Source organism: Taudactylus pleione, unplaced genomic scaffold, assembly GCF_031769625.1.
Source record: "Taudactylus pleione unplaced genomic scaffold, aTauple2 ptg001498l, whole genome shotgun sequence".
Classification (NCBI taxonomy): domain Eukaryota; kingdom Metazoa; phylum Chordata; class Amphibia; order Anura; family Myobatrachidae; genus Taudactylus; species Taudactylus pleione.
This window is the reverse complement of record NW_028285896.1, coordinates 180333-199500: the sequence shown is the minus strand read 5'-3', so window position 1 is coordinate 199500 and position 19168 is coordinate 180333.

Sequence of the window (19168 nt, the reverse complement as noted above, 5' to 3'; positions counted from 1 at the left end):
GTAATACAGACAGTCCCAGAGTCCCCTCACTCTCAGGACACATGTAATACAGACAGTCCCAGGGTCCCCTGACTCTCAGGATACATGTAATACAGACAGTCTCAGTGTCCCCTCACTCTCAGGACACATGTAATACAGACAGTCCCAGTGTCCCCTCACTCTCAGGACACATGTAATACAGACAGTCCCGGTGTCCCCTTACTTTAAGGACACATGTAATAAAGAAAGGCCCAGTGTCCCCTCACTCTCAGGACACATGTAATACAGAGAGTCCCTGTGTCCCCTCACTCTCAGGACACATGTAATACAGACAGTACCGGTGTCCCCTTACTTATGGACACATGTAATACAGACAGTCCCGGTGTCCCCTTATTTTGACACATGTAATACAGACAGTCCCTGTGTCCCCTCACTCTCAGGACACATGTAATACAGACAGTCTCGGTGTCCCCTCACTCTCAGGACACATGTAATAAAGACAGTCCCGGTGTCTCCTCTCTCTCAGGACACATGTAATACAGACAGTCCCATTGTCTCCTCTCTCTCAGAACACATGTAATACAGACAGTCCCAGTGTCTCCTGTCTCTCAGGACACATGTAATACAGACAGTCCCGGTGTCCCCTCACTCTCAGCACACATGTAATACAGACAGTCATGGTGTCCCCTCACTCTCAGGACACATGTAATACAGACAGTCCTGGTGTCCCCTCATTCTCAGGAAACATGCAATACAGACAGTCCCAGAGTCCCCTCACTCTCTGGATACATGTAATACAGACAGTCCCAGTGTCCCCTAACTCTCTGGACACATGTAATACAGACAGTCCCAGTGTCCCCTCACTCTCAGGACACATGTAATACAGACTGTCACGGTGTCCCCTTACTTTAAGGACACATGTAATACAGACAGTCCCGGTGTCCCCTTATTTTGACACATGTAATACAGACAGTCCTGGTGCCCCCTCACTCTCAGGACACATGTAATACAGACAATCCCGGTGTCCCCTCTCTCTCAGGACACATGTAATACAGACAGTCCCGGTGTCCCCTCTCTCTCAGGACACATGTAATACAGACAGTCCCGGGTTCCCCTCACTCTCAGGACACATGTAATACATACAGTCCCGGTGTCCCCTCACTCTCAGGACACATTTAATAAAGACAGTCCCGGTGTCTCCTCTCTCTCAGGACACATGTAATACAGACAGTCCCAGTGTCCCCTCACTCTCAGGACACATGTAATAAAGACAGTCCCGGTGTCCCCTTACTTTAAGGACACATATAATACAGAAAGTCCCAGTGTCCCCTCACTCTCAGGACACATGTAATACACAGTCCCAGTGTCCCCTCACTCTCAGGACACATGTAATACAGACAGTCCCAGTGTCCACTCTCTCTCAGGACACATGTAATACAAACAGTCCCAGTGTCCCCTCACTCTCAGGAGACATGTAATACAGACAGTCCCAGTGTCCCCTCACTCTCAGGACACATGTAATAAAGACAGTCCCGGTGTCCCCTTACTTTAAGGACACATGTAATACAGACAGTCCCAGAGTCCCCTCACTCTCAGGATACATGTAATACAGACAGTCCCAGGCTCCCCTGACTCTCAGGATACATGTAATACAGACAGTCTCAGTGTCCCCTCACTCACAGGCACATGTAATACAGACAGTCCCGGTGTCCCTTTACTTAAGCACACTTATTATAAAGACAGTCCCGGTGTCTCCTCTCTCTCAGGACACATGTAATACAGACAGTCCCAGTGTCCCTTCACTCTCAGGACACATGTAATACAGACAGTCCCAGTGTCCCCTTACTTAAGGACACGTGTAATACAGACTGTCCCGATGTCCCCTTATTTTGACACATGTAATATAGACAGTCCCGGAGCCCCCTCACTCTCAGGACACATGTAATACAGACAGTCCCAGTGTCCCCTCACTCTCAGGACACATGTAATCGAGACAGTCCCGGTGTCCCTTCACTCTCAGGACACATGTAATACAGACAGTCCAGATGTCTCCTCTCTCTCAGGTCACATGTAATACAGAAATACAGACAGTCCCGGTGTCTCCTCTCTCTCAGGACACATGTAATACAGACAATCCCGGTGTCTCCTCTCTCTCAGGATACATGTCATACAGACAGTCCCAGTGTCCCCTCACTCTGAGGACACATGTAATACAGACAGTCCCAGTGTCCCCACACTCTCAGGACACATGTAATACAGACAGTCCCAGTGTCCCCTCACACTCAAGACACAAGTAATACAGCCAGTCCCAGTGTCCCCTCACTCTCAGGACACATGTAATACAGACAGTCCCGGTGTCCCCTTACTTTAAGGACACATATAATACAGAAAGTCCCAGTGTCCCCTCACTCTCAGGACACATGTAATACAGACAGTCCCAGTGTCCCCTCACTCTCAGGACACATGTAATACAGACAGTCCCAGTGTCCCCTCTCTCTCAGGACACATGTAATACAAACAGTCCCAGTGTCCCCTCACTCTCAGGAGACATGTAATACAGACAGTCCCAGTGTCCCCTCACTCTCAGGACACATGTAACAAAGACAGTCCCGGTGTCCCCTTACTTTAAGGACACATGTAATACAGACAGACCCAGTGTCCCCTCACTCTCAGGACAAATGTAATATAGACTGTCCCAGGGTCCCCTGACTCTCAGGATACATGTAATACAGACAGTCTCAGTGTCCCCTCACTCTCAGGACACATGTAATACAGACAGTCCCAGTGTCCCCTCACTCTCAGGACACATGTAATACAGACAGTCCCGGTGTCCCCTTACTTTAAGGACACATGTAATAAAGAAAGGCCCAGTGTCCCCTCACTCTCAGGAGACATGTAATACAGACAGTCCCAGTGTCCCCTCACTCTCAGGACACATGTAATACAGACAGTCCCGGTGTCCCCTTACTTAAGGACACATGTAATACAGACAGTCCCGGTGTCCCCTTATTTTGACACATGTAATACAGACAGTCCCGGTGCCCCCTCACTCTCAGGACACATGTAATACAGACAGTCCCGGTGTCCCCTCACTCTCAGGACACATTTAATAAAGACAGTCCCGGTGTCTCCTCTCTCTCAGGACACATGTAATACAGACAGTCCCGGTGTCTCCTCTCTCTCAGGACACATGTAAAACAGACAGTCCCAGTGTCTCCTCTCTCTCAGAACACATGTAATACAGACAGTCCCGGTGTCCCCTCACTCTCAGGACACATGTAATACAGACAGTCATGGTGTCCCCTCACTCTCAGGACACATGTAATACAGACAGTCCTGGTGTCCCCTCATTCTCAGGAAACATGCAATACAGACAGTCCCAGAGTCCCCTCACTCTCAGGATACATGTAATACAGACAGTCCCAGTGTCCCCTAACTCTCTGGACACATGTAATACAGACAGTCCCAGTGTCCCCTCACTCTCAGGACACATGTAATACAGACTGTCCCGGTGTCCCCTTACTTTAAGGACACATGTAATACAGACAGTCCCGGTGTCCCCTTATATTGACACATGTAATACAGACAGTCCTGGTGCCCCCTCACTCTCAGGACACATGTAATACAGACAGTCCCGGTGTCCCCTCTCTCTCAGGACACATGTAATACAGACAGTCCCAGTGTCCCCTCACTCTGAGGACACATGTAATACAGACAGTCCCAGTGTCCCCTCACTCTCAGGACACATGTAATACAGACAGTCCCAGTGTCCCCTCACACTCAGGACACATGTAATACAGACAGTCCCAGTGCCCCCTCACTCTCAGGACACATGTAATACAGACAGTCCCGGTGTCCCCTTACTTTAAGGACACATATAATACAGAAAGTCCCAGTGTCCCCTCACTCTCAGGACACATGTAATACAGACAGTCCCAGTGTCCCCTCACTCTCAGTACACATGTAATACAGACAGTCCCAGTGTCCCCTCTCTCTCAGGACTCATGTAATACAGACAGTCCCAGTGTCCCCTCACTCTCAGGACACATGTAATACATACAGTCCCGGTGTCCCCTTACTTTAAGGACAAATGTAATACAGACAGTCCCAGTGTCCCCTCACTCTCAGGACACATGTAATATAGACAGTCCCAGGGTCCCCTGACTCTCAGGATACATGTAATACAGACAGTCTCAGTGTCCCCTCACTCTCAGGACACATGTAATACAGACAGTCCCAGTGTCCCCTCACTCTCAGGACACATGTAATACAGACAGTCCCGGTGTCCCCTTACTTTAAGGACACATGTAATAAAGAAAGGCCCAGTGACCCCTCACTCTCAGGACACATGTAATACAGACAGTCCCAGTGTCCCCTCACTCTCAGGACACATGTAATACAGACAGTCCCGGTGTCCCCTTACTTAAGGACACATGTAATACAGACAGTCCCGGTGTCCCCTTATTTTGACACATGTAATACAGACAGTCCCGGTGCCCCCTCACTCTCAGGACACTTGTAATACAGACAGTCCCGGTGTCCCCTCACTCTCAGGACACATGTAATAAAGACTGTCCCGGTGTCTCCTCTCTCTCAGGACACATGTAATACATACAGTCCCGGTGTCTCCTCTCTCTCAGGACACATGTAATACAGACAGTCCCAGTGTCTCCTCTCTCTCAGAACACATGTAATACAGACAGTCCCGGTGTCCCCTCACTCTCAGGACACATGTAATACAGACAGTCATGGTGTCCCCTCACTCTCAGGACACATGTAATACAGACAGTCCTGGTGTCCCCTCATTCTCAGGAAACATGCAATACAGACAGTCCCAGAGTCCCCTCACTCTCAGGATACATGTAATACAGACAGTCCCAGTGTCCCCTAACTCTCTGGACACATGTAATACAGACAGTCCCAGTGTCCCCTCACTCTCAGGACACATGTAATACAGACTGTCCCGGTGTCCCCTTACTTTAAGGACACATGTAATACAGACAGTCCCAGTGTCCCCTTATTTTGACACATGTAATACAGACAGTCCTGGTGCCCCCTCACTCTCAGGACACATGTAACACAGACAGTCCCGGTGTCCCCTCTCTCTCAAGACACATGTAATACAGACAGTCCGGGGGCCCCTCACTCTCAGGACACAAGTAATACAGACACTCCCAGTGCCCCCTCACTCTCAGGACACATGTAATACAGACAGTCCCGGTGTCTCCTCTCTCTCAGGACACATGTAATACAGACAGTCCCAGTGTCCCCTCACTCTGAGGACACATGTAATACAGACAGTCCCAGTGTCCCCTCACTCTCAGGACACATGTAATACAGACAGTCCAGTGTCCCCTCTCTCTCAGGACACATGTAATACAAACAGTCCCAGTGTCCCCTCACTCTCAGGATACATGTAATACAGACAGTCCCAGGCTCCCCTGACTCTCAGAATACATGTAATACAGACAGTCTCAGTGTCCCCTCACTCACAGGCACATGTAATACAGACAGTCCCGGTGTCCCCTTACTTAAGCACACTTATTATAAAGACAGTCCCGGTGTCTCCTCTCTCTCAGGACACATGTAATACAGACAGTCCCAGTGTCCCCTCACTCTCAGGACACATGTAATACAGACAGTCCCAGTGTCCCCTTACTTAAGGACACGTGTAATACAGACTGTCCCGATGTCCCCTTATTTTGACACATGTAATATAGACAGTCCCGGAGCCCCCTCACTCTCAGGACACATGTAATACAGACAGTCCCGGTGTCCCCTCACTCTCAGGACACATGTAATCGAGACAGTCCCGGTGTCCCTTCACTCTCAGGACATATGTAATACAGACAGTCCAGATGTCTCCTCTCTCTCAGGTCACATGTAATACAGAAATACAGACAGTCCCGGTGTCTCCTCTCTCTCAGGACACATGTAATACAGACAATCCCGGTGTCTCCTCTCTCTCAGGATACATGTCATACAGACAGTCCCAGTGTCCCCTCACTCTGAGGACACATGTAATACAGACAGTCCCAGTGTCCCCACACTCTCAGGACACATGTAATACAGACAGTCCCAGTGTCCCCTCACACTCAAGACACAAGTAATACAGCCAGTCCCAGTGTCCCCTCACTCTCAGGACACATGTAATACAGACAGTCCCGGTGTCCCTTTACTTTAAGGACACATATAATACAGAAAGTCCCAGTGTCCCCTCACTCTCAGGACACATGTAATACAGACAGTCCCAGTGTCCCCTCACTCTCAGGACACATGTAATACAGACAGTCCCAGTGTCCCCTCTCTCTCAGGACACATGTAATACAAACAGTCCCAGTGTCCCCTCACTCTCAGGAGACATGTAATACAGACAGTCCAGTGTCCCCTCACTCTCAGGACACATGTAATAAAGACAGTCCCGGTGTCCCCTTACTTTAAGGACACATGTAATACAGACAGTCCCAGAGTCCCCTCACTCTCAGGACACATGTAATACAGACAGTCCCAGGGTCCCCTGACTCTCAGGATACATGTAATACAGACAGTCTCAGTGTCCCCTCACTCTCAGGACACATGTAATACAGACAGTCCCAGTGTCCCCTCACTCTCAGGACACATGTAATACAGACAGTCCCGGTGTCCCCTTACTTTAAGGACACATGTAATAATGAAAGGCCCAGTGTCCCCGCACTCTCAGGACACATGTAATACAGACAGTCCCGGTGTCCCCTTACTTTAAGGACACATGTAATACAGACAGACCCAGTGTCCCCTCACTCTCAGGACAAATGTAATATAGACAGTCCCAGGGTCCCCTGACTCTCAGGATACATGTAATACAGACAGTCTCAGTGTCCCCTCACTCTCAGGACACATGTAATACAGACAGTCCCAGTGTCCCCTCACTCTCAGGACACATGTAATACAGACAGTCCCGGTGTCCCCTTACTTTAAGGACACATGTAATAAAGAAAGGCCCAGTGTCCCCTCACTCTCAGGACACATGTAATACAGACAGTCCCAGTGTCCCCTCACTCTCAGGACACATGTAATACAGACAGTCCCGGTGTCCCCTTAATTAAGGACACATGTAATACAGACAGTCCCGGTGTCCCCTTATTTTGACACATGTAATACAGACAGTCCCGGTGCCCCCTCACTCTCAGGACACATGTAATACAGACAGTCCCGGTGTCCCCTCACTCTCAGGACACATTTAATAAAGACAGTCCCGGTGTCTCCTCTCTCTCAGGACACATGTAATACAGACAGTCCCGGTGTCTCCTCTCTCTCAGGACACATGTAAAACAGACAGTCCCAGTGTCTCCTCTCTCTCAGAACACATGTAATACAGACAGTCCCGGTGTCCCCTCACTCTCAGGACACATGTAATACAGACAGTCATGGTGTCCCCTCACTCTCAGGACACATGTAATACAGACAGTCCTGGTGTCCCCTCATTCTCAGGAAACATGCAATACAGACAGTCCCAGAGTCCCCTCACTCTCAGGATACATGTAATACAGACAGTCCCAGTGTCCCCTAACTCTCTGGACACATGTAATACAGACAGTCCCAGTGTCCCCTCACTCTCAGGACACATGTAATACAGACTGTCCCGGTGTCCCCTTACTTTAAGGACACATGTAATACAGACAGTCCCGGTGTCCCCTTATTTTGACACATGTAATACAGACAGTCCTGGTGCCCCCTCACTCTCAGGACACATGTAATACAGACAGTCCCGGTGTCCCCTCTCTCTCAGGACACATGTAATACAGACAGTCCCAGTGTCCCCTCACTCTGAGGACACATGTAATACAGACAGTCCCAGTGTCCCCTCACTCTCAGGACACATGTAATACAGACAGTCCCAGTGTCCCCTCACACTCAGGACACATGTAATACAGACAGTCCCAGTGCCCCCTCACTCTCAGGACACATGTAATACAGACAGTCCCGGTGTCCCCTTACTTTAAGGACACATATAATACAGAAAGTCCCAGTGTCCCCTCACTCTCAGGACACATGTAATACAGACAGTCCCAGTGTCCCCTCACTCTCAGTACACATGTAATACAGACAGTCCCAGTGTCCCCTCTCTCTCAGGACACATGTAATACAAACAGTCCCAGTGTCCCCTCACTCTCAGGAGACATGTAATACAGACAGTCCCAGTGTCCCCTCACTATCAGGACACATGTAATAAAGACAGTCCCAGGGTCCCCTGACTCTCAGGATACATGTAATACAGACAGTCTCAGTGTCCCCTCACTCTCAGGACACATGTAATACAGACAGTCCCAGTGTCCCCTCACTCTCAGGACACATGTAATACAGACAGTCCCGGTGTCCCCTTACTTTAAGGACACATGTAATAAAGAAAGGCCCAGTGTCCCCTCACTCTCAGGACACATGTAATACAGACAGTCCCTGTGTCCCCTCACTCTCAGGACACATGTAATACAGACAGTACCGGTGTCCCCTTACTTATGGACACATGTAATACAGACAGTCCCGGTGTCCCCTTATTTTGACACATGTAATACAGACAGTCCCTGTGTCCCCTCACTCTCAGGACACATGTAATACAGACAGTCCCGGTGTCCCCTCACTCTCAGGACACATGTAATAAAGACAGTCCCGGTGTCTTCTCTCTCTCAGGACACATGTAATACAGACAGTCCCGGTGTCTCCTCTCTCTCAGGACACATGTAATACAGACAGTCCCAGTGTCTCCTGTCTCTCAGGACACATGTAATATAGACAGTCCCGATGTCCCCTCACTCTCAGGACACATGTAATACAGACAGTCATGGTGTCCCCTCACTCTCAGGACACATGTAATACAGACAGTCCTGGTGTCCCCTCATTCTCAGGAAACATGCAATACAGACAGTTCCAGAGTCCCCTCACTCTCAGGATACATGTAATACAGACAGTCCCAGTGTCCCCTAACTCTCTGGACACATGTAATACAGACAGTCCCAGTGTCCCCTCACTCTCAGGACACATGTAAAACAGACTGTCCCGGTTTCCCCTTACTTTAAGGACACATGTAATACAGACAGTCCCGGTGTCCCCTTATTTTGACTCATGTAATACAGACAGTCCTGGTGCCCCCTCACTCTCAGGACACATGTAATACAGACAGTCCCGGTGTCCCCTCTCTCTCAGGACACATGTAATACAGACAGTCCCGGTGTCCCCTCTCTCTCAGGACACATGTAATACAGACAGTCCCGGGGTCCCCTCACTCTCAGGACACATGTAATACAGACACTCCCAGTGCCCACTCACTCTCAGGACACATGTAATACAGACAGTCCCGGTGTCTCCTCTCTCTCAGGACACATGTAATACAGACAGTCCCAGTGTCCCCTCACTCTGAGGACACATGTAATACAGACAGTCCCAGTGTCCCCTCACTCTCAGGACACATGTAATACAGAGAGTCCCAGTGTCCCCTCACACTCAGGACACATGTAATACAGACAGTCCCAGTGCCCCCTCACTCTCAGGACACATGTAATACAGACAGTCCCGGTGTCCCCTTACTTTAAGGACACATATAATACAGAAAGTCCCAGTGTCCCCTCACTCTCAGGACACATGTAATACACAGTCCCAGTGTCCCCTCACTCTCAGGACACATGTAATACAGACAGTCCCAGTGTCCCCTCTCTCTCAGGACACATGTAATACAAACAGTCCCAGTGTCCCCTCACTCTCAGGAGACATGTAATACAGACAGTCCCAGTGTCCCCTCACTCTCAGGACACATGTAATACAGACAGTCCCGGTGTCCCCTTACTTAAGCACACATATTATAAAGACAGTCCCGGTGTCTCCTCTCTCTCAGGACACATGTAATACAGACAGTCCCAGTGTCCCCTCACTCTCAGGACACATGTAATACAGACAGTCCCGGTGTCCCCTCACTCTCAGGACACATGTAATCGAGACAGTCCCGCTGTCCCTTCACTCTCAGGACACATGTAATACAGACAGTCCAGATGTCTCCTCTCTCTCAGGTCACATGTAATACAGAAATACAGACAGTCCTGGTGTCTCCTCTCTCTCAGGACACATGTAATACAGACAATCCCGGTGTCTACTCTCTCTCAGGATACATGTGATACAGACAGTCCCAGTGTCCCCTCACTCTGAGGACACATGTAATACAGACAGTCCCAGTGTCCCCACACTCTCAGGACATATGTAATACAGACAGTCCCAGTGTCCCCTCACACTCAAGACACAAGTAATACAGCCAGTCCCAGTGTCCCCTCACTCTCAGGACACATGTAATACAGACAGTCCCGGTGTTCCCTTACTTTAAGGAGACATGTAATAAAGAAAGGCCCAGTGTCCCCTCACTCTCAGGACACATGTAATACAGACAGTCCCAGTGTCCCCTCACTCTCAGGACACATGTAATGCTGACAGTCCCAGTGTCCCCACACTCTCAGGACACATGTAATACAGACAGTCCCAGTGTCCCCTCACTCTCAGGACACATGTAATACATACAGTCCCGGTGTCCCCTTACTATAAGGACACATGTAATACAGACAGTCCCAGTGTCCCCTCACTCTCAGGACACATGTAATATAGACAGTCCCAGGGTCCCCTGACTCTCAGGATACATGTACAACAGACAGTCTCAGTGTCCCCTCACTCTCAGGACACATGTAATACAGACAGTCCCAGTGTCCCCTCACTCTCAGGACACATGTAATACAGACAGTCCCGGTGTCCCCTTACTTTAAGGACACATGTAATAAAGAAAGGCCCAGTGACCCCTCACTCTCAGGACACATGTAATACAGACAGTCCCAGTGTCCCCTCACTCTCAGGACACATGTAATACAGACAGTCCCGGTGTCCCCTTACTTAAGGACACATGTAATACAGACAGTCCCGGTGTCCCCTTATTTTGACACATGTAATACAGACAGTCCCGGTGCCCCCTCACTCTCAGGACACATGTAATACAGACAGTCCCGGTGTCCCCTCACTCTCAGGACACATGTAATAAAGACTGTCCCGGTGTCTCCTCTCTCTCAGGACACATGTAATACATACAGTCCCGGTGTCTCCTCTCTCTCAGGACACATGTAATACAGACAGTCCCAGTGTCTCCTCTCTCTCAGAACACATGTAATACAGACAGTCCCGGTGTCCCCTCACTCTCAGGACACATGTAATACAGACAGTCATGGTGTCCCCTCACTCTCAGGACACATGTAATACAGACAGTCCTGGTATCCCCTCATTCTCAGGAAACATGCAATACAGACAGTCCCAGAGTCCCCTCACTCTCAGGATACATGTAATACAGACAGTCCCAGTGTCCCCTAACTCTCTGGACACATGTAATACAGACAGTCCCAGTGTCCCCTCACTCTCAGGACACATGTAATACAGACTGTCCCGGTGTCTCCTTACTTTAAGGACACATGTAATACAGACAGTCCCAGTGTCCCCTTATTTTGACACATGTAATACAGACAGTCCTGGTGCCCCCTCACTCTCAGGACACATGTAACACAGACAGTCCCGGTGTCCCCTCTCTCTCAGGACACATTTAATACAGACAGTCCGGGGGCCCCTCACTCTCAGGACACAAGTAATACAGACACTCCCAGTGCCCCCTCACTCTCAGGACACATGTAATACAGACAGTCCCGGTGTCTCCTCTCTCTCAGGACACATGTAATACAGACAGTCCCAGTGTCCCCTCACTCTGAGGACACATGTAATACAGACAGTCCCAGTGTCCCCTCACTCTCAGGACACATGTAATACAGACAGTCCCAGTGTCCCCTCACACTCAGGACACATGTAATACAGACAGTCCCAGTGCCCCCTCACTCTCAGGACACATGTAATACAGACAGTCCCGGTGTCCCCTTACTTTAAGGACACATATAATACAGAAAGTCCCAGTGTCCCCTCACTCTCAGGACACATGTAATACAGACAGTCCCAGTGTCCCCTCACTCTCAGGACACATGTAAAACAGACAGTCCCAGTGTCCCCTCTCTCTCAGGACACATGTAATACAAACAGTCCCAGTGTCCCCTCACTCTCAGGAGACATGTAATACAGACAGTCCCAGTGTCCCCTCACTCTCAGGACACATGTAATAAAGACAGTCCCGGTGTCCCCTTACTTTAAGGACACATGTAATACAGACAGTCCCAGAGTCCCCTCACTCTCAGGACACATGTAATACAGACAGTCCTGGTGTCCCCTCATTCTCAGGAAACATGCAATACAGACAGTCCCAGAGTCCCCTCACTCTCAGGATACATGTAATACAGACAGTCCCAGTGTCCCCTAAGTCTCTGGACACATGTAATACAGACAGTCCCAGTGTCCCCTCACTCTCAGGACACATGTAATACAGACTGTCTCAGTGTCCCCTTACTTTAAGGACACATGTAATACAGACAGTCCCGGTGTCCCCTTATTTTGACACATGTAATACAGACAGTCCTGGTGCCCCCTCACTCTCAGGACACATATAATACAGACAGTCCCGGTGTCCCCTCTCTCTCAGGACACATGTAAAACAGACAGTCCCGGTGTCCCCTCTCTCTCAGGACACATGTAATACAGACAGTCCGGGGGCCCCTCACTCTCAGGACACATGTAATACAGACACTCCCAGTGCCCCCTCACTCTCAGTACACATGTAATACAGACAGTCCCGGTGTCTCCTCTCTCTCAGGACACATGTAATACAGACAGTCCCAGTGTCCCCTCACTCTGAGGACACATGTAATACAGACAGTCCCAGTGTCCCCTCACTCTCAGGACACATGTAATACAGACAGTCCCAGTGTCCCCTCACACTCAGGACACATGTAATACAGACAGTCCCAGTGCCCCCTCACTCTCAGGACACATGTAATACAGACAGTCCCGGTGTCCCCTTACTTTAAGGACACATATAATACAGAAAGTCCCAGTGTCCCCTCACTCTCAGGACACATGTAATACAGACAGTCCCAGTGTCCCCTCACTCTCAGGACACATGTAATACAGACAGTCCCAGTGTCCCCTCTCTCTCAGGACACATGTAATACAAACAGTCCCAGTGTCCCCTCTCTCTCAGGAGACATGTAATACAGACAGTCCCAGTGTCCCCTCACTCTCAGGACACATGTAATAAAGACAGTCCCGGTGTCCCCTTACTTTAAGGACACATGTAATACAGACAGTCCCAGAGTCCCCTCACTCTCAGGACACATGTAATACAGACAGTCCCAGGGTCCCCTGACTCTCAGGATACATGTAATACAGACAGTCTCAGTGTCCCCTCACTCTCAGGACACATGTAATACAGACAGTCCCAGTGTCCCCTCACTCTCAGGACACATGTAATACAGACAGTCCCGGTGTCCCCTTACTTTAAGGACACATGTAATAAAGAAAGGCCCAGTGTCCCCTCACTCTCAGGACACATGTAATACAGACAGTCCCTGTGTCCCCTCACTCTCAGGACACATGTAATACAGACAGTACCGGTGTCCCCTTACTTATGGACACATGTAATACAGACAGTCCCGGTGTCCCCTTATTTTGACACATGTAATACAGACAGTCCCTGTGTCCCCTCACTCTCAGGACACATGTAATACAGACAGTCCCGGTGTCCCCTCACTCTCAGGACACATGTAATAAAGACAGTCCCGGTGTCTCCTCTCTCTCAGGACACATGTAATACAGACAGTCCCATTGTCTCCTCTCTCTCAGAACACATGTAATACAGACAGTCCCAGTGTCTCCTGTCTCTCAGGACACATGTAATACAGACAGTCCCGGTGTCCCCTCACTCTCAGGACACATGTAATACAGACAGTCATGGTGTCCCCTCACTCTCAGGACACATGTAATACAGACAGTCCTGGTGTCCCCTCATTCTCAGGAAACATGCAATACAGACAGTCCCAGAGTCCCCTCACTCTCTGGATACATGTAATACAGACAGTCCCAGTGTCCCCTAACTCTCTGGACACATGTAATACAGACAGTCCCAGTGTCCCCTCACTCTCAGGACACATGTAATACAGACTGTCACGGTGTCCCCTTACTTTAAGGACACATGTAATACAGACAGTCCCGGTGTCCCCTTATTTTGACACATGTAATACAGACAGTCCTGGTGCCCCCTCACTCTCAGGACGCATGTAATACAGACAGTCCCGGTGTCCCCTCTCTCTCAGGACACATGTAATACAGACAGTTCTGGTGTCCCCTCTCTCTCAGGACACATGTAATACAGACAGTCCCGGGTTCCCCTCACTCTCAGGACACATGTAATACAGACACTCAGAGTGCCCACTCACTCTCAGGACACATGTAATACAGACAGTCCCGGTGTCTCCTCTCTCTCAGGACACATGTAATACAGACAGTCCCAGTGTCCCCTCACTCTGAGGACACATGTAATACAGACAGCCCCAGTGTCCCCTCACTCTCAGGACACATGTAATACAGACAGTCCCAGTGTCCCCTCACACTCAGGACACATGTAATACAGACAGTCCCAGTGTACCCTCACTCTCAGGACACATGTAATACAGACAGTCCCGGTGTCCCCTTACTTTAAGGACACATATAATACAGAAAGTCCCAGTGTCCCCTCACTCTCAGGACACATGTAATACACAGTCCCAGTGTCCCCTCACTCTCAGGACACATGTAATACAGACAGTCCCAGTGTCCCTTCTCTCTCAGGACACATGTAATACAAACAGTCCCAGTGTCCCCTCACTCTCAGGAGACATGTAATACAGACAGTCCCAGTGTCCCCTCACTCTCAGAACACATGTAATAAAGACAGTCCCGGTGTCCCCTTACTTTAAGGACACATGTAATACAGACAGTCCCAGAGTCCCCACACTCTCAGGATACATGTAATACAGACAGTCCCAGGCTCCCCTGACTCTCAGGGTACATGTAATACAGACAGTCTCAGTGTCCCCTCACTCACAGGCACATGTAATACAGACAGTCCCGGTGTCCCCTTACTTAAGCACACTTATTATAAAGACAGTCCCGGTGTCTCCTCTCTCTCAGGACACATGTAATACAGACAGTCCCAGTGTCCCCTCACTCTCAGGACACATGTAATACAGACAGTCCCAGTGTCCCCTTACTTAAGGACACGTGTAATACAGACTGTCCCGATGTCCCCTTATTTTGACACATGTAATATAGACAGTCCCGGAGCCCCCTCACTCTCAGGACACATGTAATACAGACAGTCCCGGTGTCCCCTCACTCTCAGGACACATGTAATCGAGACAGTCCCTGTGTCCCTTCACTCTCAGGACACATGTAACACAGACAGTCCAGATGTCTCCTCTCTCTCAGGTCACATGTAATACAGAAATACAGACAGTCCCGGTGTCTCCTCTCTCTCAGGACACATGTAATACAGACAATCCCGGTGTCTCCTCTCTCTCAGGATACATGTCATACAGACAGTCCAGGTGTCTCCTCTCTCTCAGGACACATGTAATACAGACAATCCTGGTGTCTCCTCTCTCTCAGGACACATGTAATACAGACAGTCCCAGTGTCCCCTCACTCTGAGGACACATGTAATACAGACTGTCCCAGTGTCTCCTCACTCTCAGGACACATGTAATACAGACAGTCCCTGTGTCCCCTCACACTCAAGACACATGTAATACAGACAGTCCCAGTGTCCCCTCACTCTCAGGACACATGTAATATAGACAGTCCCGGTGTCCCGTTACTTTAAGCACACATGTAATAAAGAAAGGCTCAGTGTCCCCTCACTCTCAGGACACATGTAATACAGACAGTCCCAGTGTCCCCTCACTTTCAGGACACATGTAATACAGACAGTCCCAGTGTCCCCTCACTCTCAGGACACATGTAATAAAGACAGTCCCGGTGTCCCCTTACTTTAAGGACACATGTAATACAGACAGTCCAAGTGTCGCCTCACTCTCAGGACACATGTAATATAGACAGTCCCAGGGTCCCCTGACTCTCAGGATACATGTTATATAGACAGTCTCAGTGTACCCTCACTCTCAGGACACATGTAATACAGACAGTCCCAGTGTCCCCTCACTATCAGGACACATGTAATACAGACAGTCCCGGTGTCCCCTTACTTTAAGGACACATGTAATAAAGAAAGGCCCAGTGTCCCCTCACTCTCAGGACACATGTAATACAGACAGTCCCAGTGTCCCCTCACTCTCAGGACACATGTAATACAGATAGTCCCGGTGTCCCCTGACTTAAGGACACATGTAATACAGACAGTCCCGGTGTCCCCTTATATTGACACATGTAATACAGACAGTCCCGGTGCCCCCTCACTCTCAGGACACATGTAATAAAGACAGTCCCGGTGTCCCCTTACTTTAAGGACACATGTAATACAGACAGTCCCAGAGTCCCCTCACTCTCAGGACACATGTAATACAGACAGTCCCAGGGTCCCCTGACTCTCAGGATACATGTAATACAGACAGTCTCAGTGTCCCCTCACTCACAGGCACATGTAATACAGACAGTCCCGGTGTCCCCTCACTTAAGGACACATGTAATACAGACTGTCCCTGTGTCCCCTTATTTTGATACATGTAATACAGACAGTCCCGGTGCCCCCTCACTCTCAGTACACATGTAATACAGACAGTCCCGGTGTCCCCTCACTCTCAGGACACATGTAATCGAGACAGTCCCGGTGTCCCTTCACTCTCAGGACACATGTAATACAGACAGTCCAGATGTCTCCTCTCTCTCAGGACACGTGTAATACAGACAGTCCCGGTGTCTCCTCTCTCTCAGGACACATGTAATACAGACAGTCCTGGTGTCTCCTCTCTCTCAGGACACATGTAATACAGACAGTCCCAGTGTCCCCTCACTCTGAGGACACATGTAATACAGACAGTCCCAGTGTTCCCTCACTCTCAGGACACATGTAATACATACAGTCCCGGTGTCCCCTTACTTCAAGGACACATCTAATACATACAGTCCCAGTGTCCCCTCACTCTCAGGACACATGTAATATAGACAGTCCCAGAATCCCCTGACTCTCAGGATACATGTAATACAGACAGTCTCAGTGTCCCTTCACTCTCAGGACACATGTAATACAGACAGTCCCAGTGTCCCCTCACTCTCAGGACATATGTAATACAGACAGTCCCGGTGTCCCCTTTCTTTAAGGACACATGTAATAAAGAAAGGCCCAGTGTCCCCTCACTCTCAGGACACATGTAATACAGACAGTCCCAGTGTCCCCTCACTCTCAGGACACATGTAATACAGACAGTCCCAGTGTCCCCTTACTTAAGGACACATGTAATACAAACAGTCCCGGTGTCCCCTTATTTTGACACATGTAATACAGACAGTCCCGGTGCCCCCTCACTCTCAGGACACATGCAATACAGACAGTCCCGGTGTCCCCTCACTCTCAGGACACATGTAATAAAGACAGTCCCGGTGTCTCCTCTCTCTCAGGACACATGTAATACAGACAGTCCCGGTGTCTCCTCTCTCTAAGGACACATGTAATACAGACAGTCCCAGTGTCTCCTCTCTCTCAGAACACATGTAATACAGACAGTCCCGGTGTCCCCTCACTCTCAGGACACATGTAATACAGACAGTCATGGTGTCCCCTAACTCTCAGGACACATGTAATACAGACAGTCCTGGTGTCCCCTCACTCTCAGGACACATGTAATCCAGACAGTCCCAGTGTCCCCTCACTCTCTGGACACATGTAATACAGACAGTCCCAGTGTCCCCTCATTCTCAGGACACATGTAATACAGACTGTCCTGTTGTCCCCTTACTTTAAGGACACATGTATTACAGACAGTCCCCGTGTCCCCTTATTTTGACACATGTAATACAGACAGTCCTGGTGCCCCCTCACTCTCAGGACACATGTAATACAGACAGTCCCAGTGTCCCCTCTCTCTCAGGACACATGTAATACAGACAGTCCCGGTGCCCCTCACTCTCCGGACACATGTAATACAGACAGTCCCGGTGTCTCCTCTCAATCAGGACACATGTAATACAGACAGTCCCAGTGTCCCCTCACTCTGAGGACACATGTAATACAGAGTGTCCCGGTGTCTCCTCTCAATCAGGACACATGTAGTACAGACAGTCCCGGTGTCCCCTCACTCTGAGGACACATGTAATATAGACAGTCCCAGTGTCCCCTCACTCTCAGGACACATGTAATACAGACAGTCCCAGTGTCCCCTCACTCTCAGGACACATGTAATACAGACAGTCCCAGTGCCCCCTCACTCTCAGGACACATGTAATACAGACAGTCCCGGTGTCCCCTTACTTTAAGGACACATGTAATACAGAAAGTCCCAGTGTCCCCTCACTCTCATGACACATGTAATACAGACAGTCCCAGTGTCCCCTCACACTCAGGACACATGTAATACAGACATTCCCAGTGTCCCCTCACTCTCAGGACACATGTAATACAGACAGTCCCAGTGTCCCCTCACTCTGAGGACACATGTAATACAGACAGTCCCAGTGTTCCCTCACTCTCAGGACACATGTAATACAGACAGTCCCGGTGTCCCCTTACTTTAAGGACACAAGTAATACAGACAGTGCCGGTGTCCCCTCACTCTTAGGACACATGTAATACAGACAGTCCCAGGGTCCCCTGACTCTCAGGATACATGTAATACAGACAGTCTCAGTGTCCCCTCACTCTCAGGACACATGTAATACAGACAGTCCCAGTGTCCCCTCACTCTCAGAACACATGTAATACAGACTGTCCCGGTGTCCCCTTACTTAAGGACACATGTAATAGAGACTGTCCCGGTGTCCCCTTATTTTGACACATGTAATACAGACAGTCCCGGAGCCCCCTCACTCTCAGGAAACATGTAATACAGACAGTCCCGGTGTCCCCTCACTCTCAGGACACATGTAACCGAGACAGTCCCGGTGTCCCTTCACTCTCAGGACACATGTAATACAGACAGTCCAGGTGTCTCCTCTCTCTCAGGACACATGTAATACAGACAATCCTGGTGTCTCCTCTCTCTCAGGACACATGTACAACAGACAGTCCCAGTGTCCCCTCACTCTGAGGACACATGTAATACAGACTGTCCCA